The sequence below is a fragment of the Vanessa cardui genome, chromosome 6 (assembly GCF_905220365.1).
Source record: "Vanessa cardui chromosome 6, ilVanCard2.1, whole genome shotgun sequence".
Taxonomy (NCBI): domain Eukaryota; kingdom Metazoa; phylum Arthropoda; class Insecta; order Lepidoptera; family Nymphalidae; genus Vanessa; species Vanessa cardui.
Genome location: NC_061128.1, coordinates 7,158,673 through 7,181,451, shown reverse-complemented (window position 1 = coordinate 7,181,451; position 22,779 = coordinate 7,158,673). Strand labels below are relative to the sequence as shown.

Genomic DNA, 22,779 nt, shown 5'->3' with positions numbered 1-22,779 from the left:
TTGCATCTTAAAACCTTAAAAGTTGCCACTAGACCAATTAGGAATCTAAAGGATAACTTCATTTAAATCGTCTAGGATTCTTCGTCTCAAGTTTAATGTAGGTACTTGGATATTCATTACCTAAAAGTGGGGCTACTAAATACGCGGAAACCTATAAGTAACTTGGGATGGTAAAAGGTAAGCTCATATTAAGTGACTTAAAAAAAAACATAAAGACTTAATAAGGTAACAACCGCTGCTTGATTTAATTATAACAAAACTATTATTAGAAACTAGTAAATTATTCTCTAGAATAAAATATTGTAGGGACTAGGTATGTTGCTAAGGTTAGTATTATTAATTGAATACGACAAAACTATTACTAAGAAGATCACTTTACTTAGATCACTTAGGTTAACGCTTCATTCACTTGGGCTCCTTAAAACTTAAGTATGCAACTCAGTATGGTCTAAACCTAAAAATAAAGTTCTATAATCTTTATCTAGGTTATATGATATATTTAATTAGATAGTAATAATTTTAGGATCACCAAATTATAATCGAATAGCCAAGCTATATTAATATATTTCAGTCGAAGCGAGGCTTTTTGTCACCTTTGATGAAAACGTTTTATTGTGGACTAGTAGAAAACGAATTGGGCGGACAAATCGAATGGACTTAATTAACCTAATTAAAATCCCCGACCTTTCGTAAATCGACGCTGATACTGATTGAACCCAGCTGCGTACAGGCGATAAATGTCCTTCGAGTCGTCTTCGTCAGCAAGGACTAAGAAAAGTTTGTAATTAACTTAGTAAATCATTAGTAAGCCTAAATTTGGTTATCTCGTTTAGCGATTGAATAAAAGTTGGCATTTTATTAAGATATATTTATCTAATATTAGCGTCCCGTCCCGGCTTCGCACGGGTGTAATACTGATACAAAATATTCTACAGATTTTTTTTTTATTTACGACACCACATTAGAAACATCAAAAATTATCAATGTTTCTTTACTATATTGTTTATGTTCTAATAGTTTATGTAATAATAATACAAAATACAAAAACCTTACTCTCGAATCACTCTATTTATTAAGAAAAAAAACCGTATTAATCTCCGTTGCGTCATTTTTAAGATCTAAGCATACGTAGGGGCAGATAGCGGTAAGCAACTTTGTTTTATTTATTTAACCTTTTTTATTTTTCTTCTATCGGGTATGAATTGAACACATTTTTGTAATGAAGCAAGTGGAGTTGTTTATCATTAAGATTATACTTAATTATAAATATCTCAAAATTAAAAACAAATGGAAGGAGCACGCGGGGTATATTTTTCGCATGATCGGGAATCTTAATTCCCGGTGGTGTGAAACGACCCGGCATTTTGTTAATATGGTACTAATTAACGTGACAATTATGTTATAATCTGATATAAATCTGTACCCTGTAGGTACGAATAAAATATATGAAATCAAGGATTTGAAAATATATAAATCTGAATTTTATATAAAAGAAAATAAATCGATCGAAGGATAGAATCGCACCAAGACTATCTATATTTATTTTATTAAAGGTTTTTATTAAATTTCTCTTGTTGGTGTGTCCAATAATCTTATGGCTGAGTTTTAAACAAATTTCTAATACAAACGAAATTACCTGCACATACTTTTGGCGTTGATGATAATTGTAATACCAAACAGAAAAAACGCCGAACAAATAAAAGTATGTTACTATTAACATCCTTTTTTTATTTTTAACAATTAATTGTAATGAATATATTTAAATAGTGAAAGCGAAACAAATTAAAACATTGATCAATTTTGTTTGAGTGATTATTAGAAAGATCATTATGACAAATACGAATACAAATTATTCATTACACATACATAACATTTTCCTGGTCCAAGGTATGTTGTTGTAATGCGTGAACTGAACTTTAACTAGATCACAGTAAATTCACCAACATTAAAACAAAAAAGTTAAAAATGTCTTAGAAAAGTAAAAGTAAAGTAACAGCCTGTAAATTTCCCACTGCTGAGATAAGGCCTCCTCTTCCATTAAGGAGAGAGATTGGAACATATTCCACCACGCTGTTCCAATGCGGGTTGGTGGAATGCACATGTGACAGAATTTCGATGAAATTAGACACATGCAGGTTTCCTCACGATGTTTTCCTTCACCGCCGAGCACGAGATGAATTATAAACACAATTAAGCACATATATATAGTGGTGCTTGCCTGGGTTTGAACCCGCAATCATCGGTTAAGATGCACGAATGTCTTAATCTCATCTATAATTCTCATTCTTGTAGACGATGAGAGGTTTTGAAGTGATATTTTGTTTAATAGAAACGCTGTGTTATTGAAAACTCGATGAAGAGACAAACATAAAAAAACGATTAAGTTTCTCTTCTATTGATCACAAACATTTTTATTATACCAAACTGAAAAAGTACTACATTAGCATACATATATTTTGCAGGGATGCTTTAGTATATAGTAGTATATTAGTATTTAATCTAGTGGCTAGATATGGGGTTCAAATCTCTAGGTCAAGGGTTTAAATGCCGTATCGCGTCAACAAGTTATTGAGTTTTTCTGTCTCAAAATCTCAATAACAGCCACAACGGGAAGGCATGATGGAAAACCGTTGGCACTGCGCCTGAGCCCTTTCCGGTCGTGTCGAATTGCCTTTCCATCGGATTATAAAAATGAGATACTCAGTGTTTGGCCACACATTTGTGCACTCTAATATGTCACGTGCTAATCTCCTTTGAGATAGGTTGCCGTGGCCGAAATCATTCAGGATGACACCATCGTTAGTGGGTGCGCTACGCAGTTTAACCCGCTTCACTATTGACGTGATAAGCGTAAATCTGATGTAAGTGAACACGTTAAACTTAGTTAATTAAATTACCCATCAAGCATTTGAGCAGGATTATGAGTATTATTAATGTAATTAATTGGGTTAGTTTGTAATGTTTAGGTAGGTAGGTTTGGACTGCTGTCATGGCAAAAAAAACTGTCAAGATATTTACTATGTATGAAATAGAGTGTTGTTCGGTTTGGAAGCTGTGATGTTTTAATGTGATTCGTATTCTACCAATATACTTTTTGAAACATCTATTAGCGCGCCCTTGAGGTAAGACTGATTCGTTGTTCGTGACTGCAAACGGCTCGACTAAGTAAATAATCCATAATGCATGGTTTACAAGGGGTCAGTGACTGGACCCTTTTTAAAATTATATCACAAACTTAAAATATATTTATTTTGATTTTTGAGTTATTGTATGTGTTTATTTTATTTATTTGTTTTTTGTAAATGTTACACTAAACACTATCGATCTATCACTAAACACTCATAAAATGATATTTAATATATGTAGGTAACATTCGAAATACACCTTTATAGGTAAACAACTTTGAATGTAGCGGTGAAAAGTAGGAATTACATTTATAATTTTTTTTTATGTTATAGGTTGGCGGACGAGCATATGGACCTGATGGTAAGTGGTCACCATCACCCATAGGCAATGACGCTGTAAGAAATATTAACTATTCCTTACATCGTCAATGTGCCACTGACCTTGGGAACTAAGATGTTATGTCCCTTGTGCCTGTAGTTACACCGGCTCACTCACCCTTCAAACCGGAACAGAACAGTACTGAGTACTGTTATTTGGCGGTAGAATAACTGAGGAGTGGGTGGTACCTACCCAGACAGAATTTCACAAAGCCCTACCACCAAGTAAGATAATAATAATAATATTTATTTATTTTATCTCGTCATGCTTTTTGTGATATTATGATAGTAAATCAAATGTTATTTTCATATCTCCACTAAGGCTATTTAAAGCGAGTCAGTAGAGAACAAGCTTTTATATTTAAACAGTCACGTAGCAGTTTCGTTGAAGTAGCTGTACCGTAAACGTTGTTATGTGAGTACTTTCTCACATCACACTTGTAAATAAAAAAGTTTCGTATGTATTTACTGTCTCGATACAAAAATAACTACTATTATTTTTAGTTACATTGTTATATTATAAGGTTTTATTTATAGTAAATATGTAGTATTTTCTGAGAATAAATATTGTATATAATTTATTTGAAAAGTATTTACAATATTAATTAATAATATAACCTTATATTTTTATACGTACGGTTACTATTGCATAATTTAGCTAATGATTACGAAATAATTATTAGTGAAATCAATATTTATACCAAGTATAAGCGACTAATAAATTAACTTTAAACTTGCTAATATAACTCTTTGTGATTATTTTTCCTTTAATAAGTAAAATATATTAGTTTGTGTGCATACATAACAAATTAAAGCGTCACAAATAAAAGACTGAATAATAATATACCCGTAATAAATGTCACTCAAAGCTGTATAAATGATCGTCGATATGATTTTAACTTTGGTGTAGCAGCTCAAAAATTTTAAAATTGCTTTCAAATACTAGCCTCGATATCACTTAGCACGATTCTGATAATAAAGTTCATATTTTGTATGTGTGCGTTAAATATTGCAACTCAGTTTTATACTATTGCCGGCAGCTGAAATTTTGCACATATTTCTTGGGAGTGGGGATAGTTATTATAAGATTTATTTGAGTAAAAAAAAATCTGAATCCAAAGAGAAATTCGCTATTTTTTATTTCTGTATATTATTCGCAAGGTGGTTAGGTTTTGTGCAAGACTGCCTCTATCAGTACCGACCACAAAACAGAAATACTCATTATTGTATAGTTCCGCTGTTCAGGTGAGTGAGCCAGTGGAGCTGGAGGATAAATTAGCTCCCAAGTTTGGTGATGATGTTAATTGATGTTTTAAGGAATGGTAATTATATCTTAAGGCGCCCACGTCTATGGGCATTACCCCGTCACCATTTGCATGAAAAGAAAAAATATATATATAGCTATCTCTATAATTATCACATATATGATATAAAGCAATGTATTCGTGTTAAATTATAGTTTATATTTTATTAGGAACAAAATTTATGGCGAATAAGCTAATTACAATAAAATCTATTGTATCATAATTCATATAATGTTTGCACGAGTAGATTTGCTAGTGTGGTCTACATTTCGATATTATCGTGGTTCACTTTGTTTACAAACACAAGTCGATTTTATATCGATAAATAAATTATATAATTACTCGTAACTGTTTGATCGCATACTTTTAACTCAATCGTTTATTCAATTCGATATGTTGGTTCGTAAGTATGGTTTGTGATCAAGACCAATAGTTACCGGAGAAGTAATTAACTGTTTCTAATCCGAAGTAAGAAAATTTGTTCGGTAAATCCTAGTAATTACTACAGGATGTAATCCCCGCATTGCAGTCGAGAATTGCACGTGGTCCTTTATACGATTAGACAAACGAATGTCGGAGAGCCGTTCGATTTTTAAATAAACATTTTTAAATCACGAATATCTTCAAGAAAATATATAAGCAAAACTAATTTCGAATATCGGTGTATTAAAAATAGAATTTATGATAAAACTTGCATGAGGAATGAAAAATGAAAGCTGTATCGAATAACTGGCCCACGCCGAGATAGGATATATTTAGCTTATATTACCTGCGGCACGTGATGCCGATAAGCGCGTTATATTCTGTCCTGGATTCCTGACATCCAACATAATTACACATCAGTTTGTGCGTTAACTTGACACTGGACATATTATTTCATGAGTCAAATTGGGTTCGAATTTTAGGTCGGGCTTATGAGAAAATATTATGATTTTCTGTGATAAAAATTGTGTCAGTCCAGAATTAATACTCCATAAATTGATAATAAGGAAGGCTACTGTGGTTATTAGGTAACTGTAAATGTTAAACTCCCGTACGTAAAACTATGAAAAAGCATGTGCACCTTTTTTTTTTAAATTCCATATAAAACTTTTCCATCTCATCAGTTTTGTCTCTGTATAATTTTTAGTATTGTGTTTCAGTTTTCAGTTACCATTTACACCATATGTATCTTTATTGATTTTTACTTTCAAGCAGTGAAAATAGTCAGAAATGTACCCGGGTCAACGGAATGAAACCTATGTGAAGGCTATATGGGATTCTACCTACTGCAATTGCCGTCTTCAGCACGGATTGGAGAGGCTCCGGGATCGATGTAAACTATCCGCGGCCTCTCCCGTCCTGTGCCGCGCTCGTAGCTCAGCGAAGTTTTCTCAGAGGATGACAGTGTACTTGCTCGTCCGCATTCATTGGTAGTGCGTTTGGCAGCACGAGACCATTACGGTTGCTCGGTTGTTGTTCTCGTTAAGGACAAGTCACATGAAATAGGACACACAAGGTTTCCACGCGTCGATGGCTCCAGAGGCATGCTTTCATCTGAGCCTCGAGTATCGGGGCTGTGGAAGGGCAGGTAATACGCTTTCGTCATCTCAACCAAGAAGAATGACCTTACCCTAACATCTTGCGAAATGATATTTAATTAGAGACACTGATTAAAATATAGGCAATATTACTAATTCGTACTTATATTCGCAAGAACTTATTCTTGTCAGCAATTTATTATCTTTGTAAGTGAATAAGGGAGTATGCCCTTTGACTACAATTGATTTGTTTATTACTCTTCGTTAAGTAAATTAATCTTAATATTGGTACGATGTTGGGCCTATTATAATGAATACAAGCCAATGTTATCCTACAATAACTAATCGAATAACTACATCGAATTTCTGACAATCTAAATATACGTAATGTATTTATACAACAACAACAACAACAACCTAAGTAAACTTCCCACTGCTGCTCTCCCTTTGAGGAGAAGGTTTGGAACATATGTTCCACGATCTTCCAAGTTGGGTTGGTGAAATACTCATGTGGCAGAATTTCTATGAAATTAGACACATGCACGAGATGAATTATAAACTCAAATTAAGCACATGAACATTCAGTAGTGCTTGTCTGAGTTTGAACCCGCAATCATCGGTTAAGATGCGCGCGTTCCAACCACTAGGCCATCTCGGCTCTTGCACAGTAACAAGAAATTAATTCACTAAATCAACTTGGTCAGTAGCTACAGATTTTCAAATATTTCGATGATTTTATATTTATTGTGCGTTTAGAACTACAAGCCAAAAACACGACACGTGTCTTCATTTATGCATCCACTTTTAGTTACGTCAGCCTTTTCACCTAAAACTGATAAGACGAGGGTGTTTGAGGCGTTTCGGTGTTCGATTGATGGATGCGTTTAGCAAAAAATCGCTGAACTTGCTTTAACGACACCCTTGGGTTAAACTGATGGTGTGGATTTCAGCACACTGTCAATATTGTAGTTAGAAAATTGGAAACCATAGTGCACAAAAAATGTTTTGGGCAGTGTTGGTATCTTAAAGAAAAAGTATATGGAGCTGTTTGGTGGTCTTTACGAGGTTTTTCGGCCAACATTAAACGCGGAAATTATTTATACAGTAAATATTTTGAATTGTATGTATTTATTGATATTATATAGTTAAAATATAACTTATTAAGCTCACATATAAATTTTTTATTGTTGCGATGCGATGGTCGCAATACATAATACTCACCAAATGAGTAAATGTAATATCATATTATATTTTGTGCTTTTGTGTGAAATTCGGCCGACTTTGACTGTTTTTAATGAAATAATTTGCGTTTCTGTTTCAATAATTTCTAACCGCGTAATATTAATCGTGTGTCAATTACGAATCAGATTAAATACCAACATAATTTTACGAATGTATGAATAGTTTGTTGTATATTATATTATCAAATGGAAACAAAATTATAGCGTGTTACGATGGTAATTTTTCGAGTCTAGATGATTCTGTATCTTCGCATGAAAATGAACCTCATGACCAGTGGCGTAATTAGGTGAGGAAGGGCCCCGGACGCCGGTGCATAGAAAAAGAATCGGGCCCTCACCCCGTCTTTCCCATCCCTTTTTAACTAATAATTACCCTTTAAAATTATAGATACCAAATAAGAAACCTTGTGCGCAGGGTCATGTTTTTCGAGTTCCAAAATTTGAAGGCTTAGTTAAGAGGGCCCCCTGAACTCCGGGGCCTTGGTGCACTGCACCACCTGTCCTACGATAGCTACACCACTGCTTATGACTAGCGTTACAAACAAAAGGTTATAAAATGTAAATCATAGAATTCATACCATAAAGGATATCCTAGCTAGTGATAATAATATACTGGTTACTGATTATTCATATTCGTTTTAAATTAGGTAGAAACTTTTAAACAATTTGCCAAGTTGCCAATGTATTGAGTACGAGTGAATGTAATTGCCACCATAGCTCATATAACAACGCATAATGTCTTCATTGTTAATGTCTATGACAATTTAATTGCCCGCCTACTGTTACGTTGCCTAAAAAAACTGTTATATGAGCCTTATAATTAGACGTTAGCAAAGTCACTTGTAGAAAAATTGGCTATTAGGCAATGTATGTATAAACGTTGTAAAAAATATAAAGTTTACAAAACAAGAGTTCCATGAAAGTTTGAACGGAGTTGAGGTCCTAGAGCAACAAAGGACTGGAAGTCGTAACAAATTAAATTGAATATTTTCAGGCCTCTCAGAGGACTTCTTCTAAGAACTTCTTAAACAATAATAAATAATTAATAATATATTATTATTTACTATATCAATATATTTAAACATCTATTACATTAAAATTGTAAACCGTCGGAATCTCTATTTTGGGCATTTCTTGTGGAGGCCCCAGGGCATTCGCCTAAGTTGTCCTGAGTCTCGTTCTCGTAACGACTGATTAGTCAGGATTAGTCAAAGGCTGGGTTACCGACGTTTTTTTATAGTGCTTTAGAATTTATAAGACTTTCATGTCGTCCTTTAATTTAAATAGGTCATGCAAAAATATCAAGTAATTTTCTTAACATTTATATTTCAGTACTTCACATCAACAAAACATGTTCAGATTTTGCTCTCAATTCTTATTTTTACTTCAAGTAATTTAGTAAAGCTAGATATTGTGTGACGCAGGTAGTGAAACTTGATATAATACGTGTTAGTATTTCCAAGTTTAAATAATTAATCACCGAATAAATTAATATGATTTTTTTATTATAATTTTTAAGTCCAGTTTCAGAGAATGTCTGAACCTCTTTTGACCCCAGTAGCTATATTTTCTTTTAACCCGCTTAAGATAAAAAACAAAAGCATATTTTTAGATTTTAATTAAAGAAAATAAAGAAAACTCTCTTAGAAACCAATACTTTCGTCTGACAGAACACGCAAAAAATAAAGTCAAAGATTTTAAGTGTAGGTGGAAAGTTCATAAATATAGTTTTTACTGATTTAAATACAAACTTAATTTTATACACCACCAATATAGAAAGGAAATAATGAAGATCCCTTCATTAATCCCTTCATTATAATCTTGGACCTAGAGACTCTCTTCGGGATGTTTTTAACAAATTAGGAATACAAACTGTTGCGTCGCAATATATTTACAACAATAACATTGTATATTCACAGTAACATTGATCACTTTGATAAAATCAGTGATAATCATTGTATATGCACTAGAAGTAAGGATAAGCTTATTATGCCAAGTTTCCGCCTCCGCAAAGTCAACAAATCTTTCTTGGGGCAAGGTATCCCTTTTTTTAATAAAATTCCGCAGACATTTTTGACTTTGCCGTTGCGTAAATTCAAATCGTTTGTAAAAAATACATCGGTAAAAAAGGCATATTATTCGATACAAGATTTTGTAGATGATAAAAAAGCGTGGAATTAATACATGTTACAGGATACATTACATACATATATAATTGTATTTAATGAATATGATTGTATTTTTTAAATGTTGAAAAAGAGTAACTACTGAGTTTCTTGCCGGTTCTTCTTGGTAGAATCTACTTTCCGAACCGGTGGTAACTTCACTTAATTGTTACATGACGATTTAAAAGTGCTTGTAAAAGCTCACTTGGATAAAGTTTATTTTGATTTTAATTATAGAGAATATTGTAAAATTTAGAAATATTGCTGCTTATGTTTTGTTTTTATTATTTAATATTTTGCAATCCAGAATGATTTGCATTATGATACATACATATGTATGTTATATTAATAATGATAATAAGTCACAAAACTTGAATCATTAATCGTAAAAAATATGCTTCAACTGAATTTTAGAAGTAGCATTACTTGAGACAGTCTTATTCACTTAACTAAATTATATCTGAGTGCTAAAAGTTGAGAGTGCCATTAATTTTGTTGCTTCCTAAGTGAAGAAAATTGTATGATAATTATTTATTGTTACACCTGTCAAAGGGACAGTTTAAGCGTGTTCGTGTATTATCGCTTCTAGTAGTTTGTTTAATGTAAATACTTGCACATAAAACTACGAATAGTTCGAATATGTATCATAATCACAACAAAATCAGTGCATTATTTTTGAGTGAACATAGTGCAGGCCGTAAACACGCTTCAAACATTTTATGTGTAGTTAGTAATTTAAGTATTTGTGCACATAAAGAATATATAATATAATAAGTTCTTTTAAATTATACACGTGTATCAGTATCGTATTCGAAACATTACACATTCATTCCTTTTTCGGAATTAAAAAATAAAAACGTTTTCTGTGTAATGGTTAAGGATGGTATAAAAACTCTTAAGACTTTACTCACTTTTGAGATCTTTTCCACCGTGCCGCGTATTCTTATGACCCAGTGACTCCAGTGGGTATGCACCGCCTCCACTGTGACCAGGCCTGCCGTGGATAAGTCCAGACCCTCCTTTCATCCGATTATCGGGGCTTGCTGGGCTAAGGTTCTGATCCGCCTATTCTCCACCGACCCTGGACGCTCACAACCATTCCTCGCTTTCTTTGCGAGCACCTTTGTTTGGAGTTATTATGGTGGATCAACCGTGAGAAGAGTCGCCGCAGTCCACGATACCGTGCGGTACCCTCTTATACCTCTCACCGCTATGACCCTTTGCGGCTTCCGCAAGAGGGCCATGTTGTCAGAGATGTTTGCTAGTTTTGTCTATACAAATCGGGGTACTGTACAGCGCCATCGACCTCACTACCCCGGCATATAGTCGCCGGCATAGCGATCCCGGCCCTCCCACATTTAGCTCCATTAAGCACTTGTGATATTCAGAATAAATTATGATACGATTTATTTTTAACGAGAGATTCTACGATATTTTTTATGTATGATATTTTATTTTTTACCTTGAATACAGTGACCGGATTTTAAAGCTTAATACGGTTAATTTATCAAACATATTGTTTTGTGCAAACAATATCTTTCATTATTGAAGTGTATAAGCCTTTGAATGAAATAACTTAGTTGTTTGTTATTTCGCTGCTCGAACTTTAAATATAAGACTGAGAACGAAATATCTTTTGACTCAACATATTCACAAGCAATAACAATTTATTAGTGTGATAACGAATTCATTGTTTCAAACCACGAATAGATACTTATGTAAATTATCAACAAGTCCCAGAAGGAGTTTGCTGTGATAAGATGTTTCGCAACCGCAAGGAAGTTTAAGCGAAGTAAGTAGATTCAAAGTTTGTTCGTTGGTCCCTACTCTATTTCTAACTTATTACCTTCGCGACATAAAACACTTCGCACCTACGCGTATCCAAGTAAATAGTTTTGCAACAAAACTGCAAATTACCGAGAAGAAAAACACACCTACCTTTTTTTATTAAAGCTTTTTATCAGATGTTTTCTTTTGTATAATCATGAGTATTTACAGTATTAAAAGGTTAGTTTTGTTTATTATATTATTATCTAGTTGTTACCTTTTGCGATGTGACGGCTTATAGTTTGAAAGTGAAACTATAGACTCATAACTCGTCGGAAAATAATTAATAGGGCACAAGTTAAGAAATATAATACGGCCCATAAAATATAAATTAATGTACTCGTAATGTAATTGTCGTTTTTGAGCATGAGTTAGGAGCTTACTCCATAACGCTATTCCAATCGAATGATACCTACTTTCGTAAGATTAAGGTCAACCTTCATTCTATAATGAGAATTCTATTTTCAAAATTTTAAAATTTGGCTCTATGAGCTATTCAGCTATAATGTATCCCTGTACTAAATCATCAGATTTGTTTTTTAATCTGTCGTGATTAACTATCAAACAACCATCCATCCAAAAATATTGGCTCTTACGTTAATAATGTTATTTGTTTCCTTTTACTTTAAATAAACAATATTAGGTCTATATTAATCGCTTTTTGTAACACGATACATTTAATCCTAAAATAACTTAAGATGAAAATATATAGAACAATTCCTTGGAATTCATTATAGACTGCTGTTGAAGTTATTTTATTTAAATAAGCGTTATATTGAACGTAAAGTATTAATGATCACTATGTTCATGCCTAAGAAATAATTAGATGGTATATAATTTTCATATTTTGTTACCGGTTCCTTTAAAATTGCTTCTAAGCGTTCATTAAAGATTTAAGAGTTTATATATACAAGAACTGTGCTTTTATTATTGTAATCCGACAGAAATGTAGTTTTATTATCGATAGAATTTAGTTTTCCATGTAATTTATTGATAAGAATATCATAGCGAAAGGTCGTCGTTATTGCTGAATTACGCAGATTAAACAACCCTTTTCCTTTTTTTTCTTGCTATAGTTTTAGCATTCCGTACCCAAAGGGTAAAAACGGAACCTTACTTCTAAGACTTTGCTATCCGTCCGAAAGTCTGTCACCAGGCTGTATCTCAAGAGCCACTATAGCTATATAGTTGAAATTTTCACAAATTATATATTTCTGTTTCTGCTATAACAACAAATACTAACACAAAATAGTATAAATATTTAAGGAGGTTTCTATACAAAAACGACCGTTTTTTGCTATTTTTGCTCGATATCAATACGAGTTAATGGTAGGAACTTGCATATTCACAAAATACTGAATTGTAAATATATTATATCTAGTAATAGTAATCAATTAAATAAAAAAGGATCTCTTACACAACAGAAGTGATTTTTTTGCCGTTTTTGCTCAATATAAGAATCAACAATAGGTAAACGTTTGAAATATTTACAAAAAAATAGTTTTATTTAACAATTAAATATTTTATAGAAAATATACTTATATTTGATGTATCGCGTTATGACTTTTTTTACGTACGAATTCGTACCCAATATGAAACTGTTGTTCTCCTAGTCAATTGTACGGAACCCTTCGAGCGTGAGTCCGAGTCGCACTTGGCAGGTTATTTTTTTCATTTCGTAGTAATTAGTAAACTATCTACTTGCGTTTTATTCATATTCACGGATTTATTAAATTATTCTAAATTGACAAATACAATACTTAAATGTGATATCCTAATAAATATCCGTATATTATATCGCATTCCTTTAATAAATAAACTCATATTTCTTGTTCAACGTTCTTACCTTATTAGTTTTATTGAACGGTAACAGTCTGTAAATTTACCACTACTGGGCTAAGGCCCCTTGAGCAACCAAAACAATGTGTATCCAGCAACCTCACATTTGGATTGGTGGAAAAAATGGTGAAATTTCGTTGACATTAGAAATATGCAGGTTTCCTTACGATATTTTCCTTCAACGCTTGCCATCACGCATGGGATAATGCTTTATTTTAAATTGCTTGCCTGGGTTTGAACGTGCAATTATCGGTTAAGATGCAAGCGTTTTAATCACTCGAGCCATCTCGGGTCTTAGGCCATCTCGGCTCCTATTATCTATACTGAGTTATTTTAATATGTAATTAAACTCCTGGAATTTTTTTAATTGACTTTTTGTTTGGTTTGGAATTGTTTCTTACAGACATTCTAAAATCCAATTACTCGCGAATATTGTCAATATTTTTTTATCAATGAAGGCTTCACAACAATTTAAAGCACTCAACAACACATCAATATTTTTTTTGCACTTTATTTTAATTTAAATAATTGAAACGAATTTTAATATTACGATTTGTATACAAAGCCATTCTTATACGATCATGTGATTTTTTGTAATATCTATTTATAAATATATAAATGTTACGCAGATACTTTTTACATTTGCAAAATACGTTTTAAGTAATTCATATTCATAAAAATCACATTTAAAGATAACACATATTACTTTCTGCGCATGATTATAATATTGATAGTACTCTTTTCCTTTTTCGATATTGCCATGAATATATTCTGCGATTTTATTTATAGCTACGGTCTAATTAGTAAATTAATTGAGATTAGCGCTTAACTTTTACTGTTATCGTTTATAAATGACTAATGATTATTTGAGTAAGAAAATTTGCGTCTATAACCCGAGGCGGCATACAAATGAGATCCTGCGGTATGACGGATTTATAACGGTATCTATTGGGCTTTGAACTCTCTCGTAAACTTGCAACGAGGGTTCCGTGGAGTCAATTCAAATTGTATTGTAAAATTTTAATTCAATTATTTAAAATATTTGTTTACTGAAATAATTTTATATGAGAAACGAGTAATAAAAATTACATTTATTTCTTTTTGAACTTCCAATTTCACAAATTACTAATTACTGTTCCTATTCACCTCGTCAATATGGTTTAAAGTTTAAGGGATCAGGATAGAAGCTGTTACAGTTTTGGTTCCCTAAGCGGCTCGTAAGCCATTGTGTTATTGACGCTTTGTTCAATTTAATACAGGAACGCTCAACATAGAAAACTAAATTAAATGATAATATTGTTTTTATTTATATGTAAATTTGGCCAGGATCTGTCATTCTATAAAACAATTGCAAGAAAGGGGATAAACGGTTGTTTATGATGGTTGTAGATGGTAGGAAAGAGTTATTATCTCCTATCATCGCTCGGTATCTACCGCCCTGGGCGATTGTTCTTAGGAAAATACGTTACTGTTTCTGCTTAAATAGATACCAAAAGTCACAATCATTTATGAGATCAAAATATTCGCGTTTTATCACGATCATTAAGCTTGTTTAATTGCTTTCCATATTTAAATAAAAACAATGGCCTATTTTAATGAATAATAATAATAATCAATTTAAACGTCATATTTCATAAAGTAATTAAAATGTTGTTTCAATAGCTTTTTCTCTCCAAATTGAGATTAGGGCCATATTTAATAGGGCTATATTTGTATTACCAAACTCTTAATAGATAATATTATCAGTCCTAACATAGATCCTATTAACCCAATTTTCGTTTTGGATAACGCAACTATTTTTAGTTTATATCTGTTAATCAGTATCTAAGTAGTATTAGAATAAAAACATTACTATGTAAGATAAAATTGAGTACCTATCTATATTTTTTTGTGTGAGAGTAACTAGTGAAGATTTGGATAGTCGGCGCGCGCGCAGTTCAGAATTGATCTCGTTAGAAGCGTGTTGCGTCCATGTCTATGAGGTATCGTAGTGTGCGAATCACTGATCCGAGAGACGATTGATTTATAGTGTATTTATGAAATAAACATCCGATATATTTGGGTAAGCTAAACTTTAATTCGAATAATTTACTTAACTTTTATATAATTGTTCAAAAATAAGTTAATTGTACATTTTTAATTTAGATTTTTGAATCTCATATAAAGAGACGATAGAAAATTCGCAGTGTGTTAACTAATTAAAATGTAGTCCACAAAAATATATGTTGAAATAAAAGTGAAGCTTAGTTAATGAAAAATATAAAAGCAAATATTTGAAAAGTTTATGAAAAGCGTACATAAGTTTTACTTGAAAGTGATACAAAATTTAAATTAAGCAAAACATTGTACTTTTCGTTAAAATTAATAATAACATCGCTTAAAAGTTCATATATTATAAAATATGTATAATTAAACTTGATTACTATTTTTTTACCACTAATATTTTACCGTATAGAATAATATGGTATTCTTTATGCCAAATTTATAAAATGTGAAAGAATTAATATTATTTGAAATATCCATATTAAGATTAAGTTTTTTTTTTCATGTATTTTAACTTACTAAATATTAATCATCACGCTAACAAGTGATACTACATTTCTATGATATAAAATATCACATAAATTGCATACAGATTGGTTATAACTTTTTTGCACCTAATTTGTTTACATTGATATACTTTGATTGATATATTGTAGCGCGCTATAAGAGTATTATTTAAAATGCAAAACTAGTACCAACTTTTTTAAATAAGAACCTAGAACTAGAAAATTCGTATTTATTTACAAAAGTTGTACAACTTTATTATGTAAAGCAATCAATAAATATCCCTAGAAAGGTGCTTACAAAGGTATATATATATAGGTAATATATGTTAGACTCCGACGTTAACGCAGTCTCCTAAGCTTGCTCAACATCATTACCATTTTCAACAGCGATAAAATTCTATCAGTTCGTAAATTTTATTTGCCTGTATTTTTAGAAAAAAAAAACTCTTGTAATACAAACTTTTTTATAATCATTTTATATGAATTTTTATGTATTCTTTATGAAATAATTTACAAATGGGCATGTTAGGTAATTGTAAAGTTCAATCGACTGCACGGTAGCCTCTAGCTTGCTTGACAACATAGGTGGTCTCCATTTCACGGGTATTTGTTGATAATGCAAAGATAATTATCTATTTCAACGTTACATAATGGAATTGAGCTGATGTTAGATATGATCTTGTTTTATATTATATATGTATTTGATCATATTTAAAGGACTGCATTTTAAAATTTTTGATGTTTTGTATTTTATTTCCGTGTGAAGATAAAAAAGTTAGATGTTTAAAATAGTTACAGTACAGCACAATTTCGTTTTTGTAATTCATAAAAAACCTAAATATTTATATCTATGATAAAATTGACTGCCATGTCATCTAGTAAGAAGTATTTCATACAAGGCACAAAGTGTATATATTATAAAAACTTCGATAAGTAGTGAAAGAGGAGAAATATACACATATATAAACAGTTTTAGTAAATATATGATTGTCCGGTATACATTTCTATATCATACGTTTGAGTTAAAACTTTTTACAGACACAATAACGTCAAAGTAAAATACAAGAGGCATTAAAATCAACGGACGCCAGGCGTTAGGTAGCTAAATATAAAAGCAGTATTCTTAAAAAGCTTAATATTTATATGTTTATAAAATATATTAGAATAACATAAATATTTAATTATTACTAAGTTCGTTAAGAATATTATCGATATAAATCATATAATAAACATAAGCAAACTTTTTTTTTAATTTTAAATATTAGGCTTAGAGCGAATGCAACATTCTCAACATCCTGTAGTGAAAAAAAAAACGAATGATGATTACCAGATGATTTATGGAATGTTTTACTCGAAATAACGTTCTCCGTTCTTATTTTAAAATCCATTGTTTGGTATATTTAAAATTGATTAAGTGCGCTCTTGACATTGATATTGAAAATCGTTAAATCGTTGACCTACAATTATTTTAGGCATTTTATTCGCGAATACACGATTTTACGTTTCACAAAGTACATAAATTATACAAATCTAATTAATAGGTCAATTTTATTTGTTCGTTTTTCGAGTTCAAAAACTCCTAATAAGATTTGAATGGAAATGTATATTGATCATTAGTTCAGAACAGATGTAGGTAATATTTTGTGATTATAATATGTTGTATATATTTTGAGATATAGCTTACAACGTCAACATTTACGGTGCACACATATTTCTATCTTATGTGAAAAGATAGGTTAAAATAATAATTTCAAAATAGTCATAAATCTAACAATTAAAAAAAATTTGAATTAAATTTACTTATATTCTAATAAACAGATATGTTATGTCCATACTAAACAACAGAAAAAAGTGTGCCGCGCCGGGGACTGTGTATTTTACATTTCGTTACAAGTAAAAAGGATAGCTTGATAAAAACAATAAGTGAAAAGGATAACTAGATGTTTTAATTACGCAAAACGTATTACTACGTAATTATGATATATTATAACAATTTAATTAAATTGTTATAATATATATAGATTAAAGGCAAACGTCCCAATTGGGACGTTTTCTAGTCTTCACTTTTGCGCGTTAATAACATATAACGCGTTAATATATATATGTTTACTAGAACATCATTGCTTATGACACAATATTAACCGTTAGCATAAATAATTGATACACGTATTTATTACAGTATAGTGTCAGCCTACAAACTAAGTGGTGAAGGTTTAGAATTTATTCCAACAGGTTGTTTCAAATTCCAACGCGGATTGGCAGTATTTCATCCAACACTTACAGATTACCTCACGATGTCTTCCTTCATCATCCATTCAGCATGAAAATTCATCGGTGTTTGCTCAGTTTTGAACCCGTAATCTTGTTGTGATTCACGTGTTCTAGCCACTGAGATATCAGAGTTGTTAATCTTAGGCATTCTGTTTATATTGCAGCTTAAACTGTAAACTGCAGTATACTGCTAGGAGTCAAAATGTTTAGATATATACTAAGATATCCAAATTAAATCTTGACTAAAAACATCCTTCTAACCTTCCATTAATGAAAGCAATTGTCAAATATTTTTACAACTTCTGTCTCGTCAAACAATGTTATCGAGGAACTCCGAATGTATTTAACCTGGTTTTTATCTGTAGACATTTGCTAGGTTGAGTCATTGAGTTTTTTTGTTATGGATACCCGAGCAATGAATATGTAGTAGATTAGCTCTTACACCTTAATTAATGTTCATTGGTTAAACATAACGACTCATAAATTTTCTCTCACTATTTCTGTCTTTATCAAGGTTAATCAGATCACTGTATCGACGTGTCAGTCTTGGCGTTTTTGTAAAAAAATATTTTACCTTGAATTGTAACAGAAGGACAATTAGATTGATTAGTAACAGTCGTAAATATCTCAATATACCATAGACCTACTATAATAATAATTCGAACACTTATAAATAAAGTTATGTAAATGAAAACTCAATGGATTTAGAATTTTATCTGTCTCTTTGAAATTGATTTAACTACAAATTAAATTAGCCTATCGCTTAACAATATTAACAAAAAAATTGACTATTAATTAATTAATTAATTAAATTTATATAATTAATGATAAAAATAATCTATCAATTTATTCAAATGTTTATTACTTATGCAATCGTGAAAAGACTTGTCGAGAACTGTTATTGAAATATTTGTTGAAATTATTTATGTTTTTGTATGTTATTAATTTTATCTATACATATCTTACATATATTATATTTTCGGATTGTTTGGAAACTTCATACGATGCTGTATGTATTCCGGATGGATTCCATTGTAACCAGAGTCGGGCGTGGTTATTGATTAAAAAAGTAAAAAATCTATCTCCAAGGTTAAACGTTATGTGAACCGATTTGTGGGCATTGTTTGTATCATATGTAAATTTTAGATATTCTACAGCTAACATATTATATGACAAATGATTACAATACTTTGAAATATAGTGTCTGAAACGAAATTTTTGCGGTAAGCTAACGCAAATGTAACATGTGTTATTATAAACCATCATAAATGCCCGTTACGTAGTTTACAAAAGTTTTATGTAACATACAGCTAAAAATAATACACCTAAGATAATATGAAGTTTTCCGGCAGTGTTGCTATAGCATCTAAAGTTTAAATTACGAGTTTATTATTATTTGGTCTAGTACAGATTGCGAAATTGTTATCCAATTATTAGTCAAATTGTTTTTTATGTAATATTAACTATTTAAATAAAGTCATCGACATTCCATTGTTGTCACTACATAGTACAAAACAAAGTCACTTTCTCTCTACCTATGTCCCTTTATGCTTAAATCTTTAAAACTACGCAATGGATTTTGATGCGGGTTCTTTAATAAATCGAGAGATTCGAGAGGAAGGTTTTTGCATATAATACATGGACAATTTAGTAAAGAAACACTGATAATTTTAGAAGTTTCTACTGAGATGTCATTTTACCCGTGCGAAGCCGGGCGGGTCGCTTGTTTAAATATAAGTCATTCGTATATTGAGAAAAAGAAACTTCATCACGTATTAAATTATTATTACTGATATCGTAACCAACGATGCGGATGATAGTTCGCAATTTTATGGTCATAAATTAATTTTCGTGGATACGCAGTTTTTATGTTTGAAGCCAATAAAGTTAATTAATGGTTAATTTATGCAAGTGACGAATATTTTGTCCAAGGTTGGTCGTGGTTGGGCGAAGATGCGTAGATTTACGATCGCGTCCAACGATCCGCGACCGATCGTTGCGTTACAGACATACCGATGGTTAAATTAAAAGTTTCCGGCAAGTGTGTGATTAATTGCTGCATTTCATAATAGTATAATAATGTTAAACGAGCCAGTATTTTTTATTCAAAATGGCATATTTTATTCTCGTATTAGTATAGTTGGCTTTGAAGCTTTAAATAAATTAATGGGAAGATATTTGATATCTTGGTATAGCAGGTATAGTTCTGGGGTAGGAGCCTTATCTTCAGTTATTTATTAATTAATAAAAGTTAGAAAGTTTCTGATTTATTTAAGTATTTCCATAATTAAATTGTGGATACACTAGTTTTATATAAATATACTATTACAAATTGAATTTCATTCTGATCGTTACTAACTTATTAGGATATGTTACAAATATTATACGAACGGATGATGATGGTAATGATCTTCACCAATTTAGGTCAAGCCGGTCTCAAGAGGGATTAGACAACCGTACAGTATACTCTACGAATGAGCATAAAGGGTACTCTCACAAAATTAAATCGGACTTCTAAATATCACGATCGGAACGGATTCCAAAACGTACTAAGAGCCAAATTCGAAGATTTTATCAAGAATATGATTTCAGAAAAAATCTCTATTAACTTTTATAGCTAGATTAGTAGGTTCAATTATGTAAGTTATCATGTTTTTAATAAATAAATAAATAAATATGAGACAACATCACATACATTACTCTGATCCCAATGTAAGTAGCTGAAGCACTTGTGTTATGGAAATCAGAAGTAACGACAGTACCACAAACACACAGACCCAAGACAACATAGAAAACTAATGGTAATCTACATCGACTCGGCCGGGAATCGAACCCGGGACCTCAGAGTGGCGTACCCATGAAAACCGGTGTACACACCACTCGACCATGGAGGTCGTCGTCGTCGTTTTTTATAAGTATTATACATATATCTAACACGTGTGATTGTTTTTGTATGTAGAAATGCGTAAAATATGCCATTAAAGCAATGAGGCATTCAGAACGTGTAACGTAGCAGCTTAATCAAACATAGCAACATTTGTTACTGTTACCACGACGGTTGCGCTACAAATGATTTATAATTGTTTGCTCAAATTATATTATAATTCAAATTTGAAATTTACGTTCGAAACCAATTCGTACCTATAATTCAATGAAACATTATATTATACAAAGTTAAATGTATGATTTAGCTGTTAAATTATCTTACAGTTGTTTAACGGCCGTTTTCAATAATCTATCTATCCCTTGTTTCAGTAACTAAAGATAACCAAATCTATCCTTCTGCCTTTACTTTGTTTTCAATTACCTATCAACGGTTAGCATTTCCTATCGATACTAGCTATCTGTCATCGGGAGGACTGATAGCTTACTAGAGACAGAACGCTCATACGATTCGTGGTTACCTACGTTTCTATATACGTTTGAAGTTACTCTCAGATAGACGAAGATCTCTCTAGTAACGTCAATCGCTTATCCGTCAAATTCGGGCGATTGACTTGAAATTTTTAAATATTATTGCTCTAATTTTTATTAATGATGGAATATTGTAGCAGTGATGATAGTGATATGGAATTATTACAAATTATAAATGAGTGTGATACAGACAGTGACAGTGATTCCGATATTGTGCGGTCACAAAAGAATTATAAGCCACGAATAAATTACATGAATAAGCTAAATGATTACGAATTTGAATATCGATTCAGACTAAGCAAAGGTGCTGTAAATGAATTAAATAATTTAATTCAACCCTATTTGAAGGCTACATCTAAAAGGTAAGGTTAATTTTCATCATGATTCATGGTCATTCTAATTTCCTTACATTACCTGCATAAGGTACCTAATATCAGAATTCACTCATGTTTTAACTTTTTTCAGAAACCATGGTATAGCGCTACGATTTAATGCATTGGGCACTATGCTGGTATCTGTTGACTCAAAGTTCAAAATTTGTAAGCGGTTATTATAGCTACTGCTGGCTACATAATATTGCGAGGAAAATGAATTTACAAGAATTAGAACCAGAAATATCAATTGCAATTATACCAGAAGAAAATAATTTTGTTATAGATAACCATTTACCATCAGAATTTTTTTATTCACGGCAATCACTAATAAATGATTACTTCAACAACACATAATTATACATATAAATATTGAATTTATCAGCGTTTTATTTGTTTTTAAATATATAGCTATTTTACACTTAACAATGAAAGTCCTTCTTTTAAATGGAAAAACTATTTATTTATTTCATTTTTAAATTTTAAATTCTGTAACTTTGCATTTTCTGATTCCAGCTAAAGTTTAGCAATAGTGATTTCTTTTTCCTGTAGCTCTAATTCAACTTTTTTCTTTTTCATTGTTTCGTCTCTGGTCATAGGTGCTGCCTTTGTTGACTGAAATAGTATATCAATCATGAGAGGAGATGAACGCATTGTAACTATTAAACATAATTATATTTCGTAGATACTTACATGAGCCATGTTGTCAAAATTGAAAGTTCAAACTGTCAAGATGTTTCGTTTTGTTATTGACTTTGGATGGCTAGCATTACCG

General features: G+C 31.4%; 1 protein-coding gene across 2 annotated transcripts in view; it reads left to right on the top strand.

The window, feature by feature from the left end:
• The first annotated feature begins 15,341 nt into the window (after window positions 1–15,341).
• LOC124530422 (vitamin K-dependent protein C) overlaps window positions 15,342–22,779 on the top strand; it is a 37,233-nt gene continuing 29,795 nt past the window's right edge. For both annotated transcript variants that reach the window (XM_047104589.1, XM_047104588.1), the window contains exon 1: window positions 15,342–15,461. The gene's annotated coding sequence lies outside the window, so the exon portion shown is untranslated. The remainder of the gene's footprint in view (window positions 15,462–22,779) is intronic.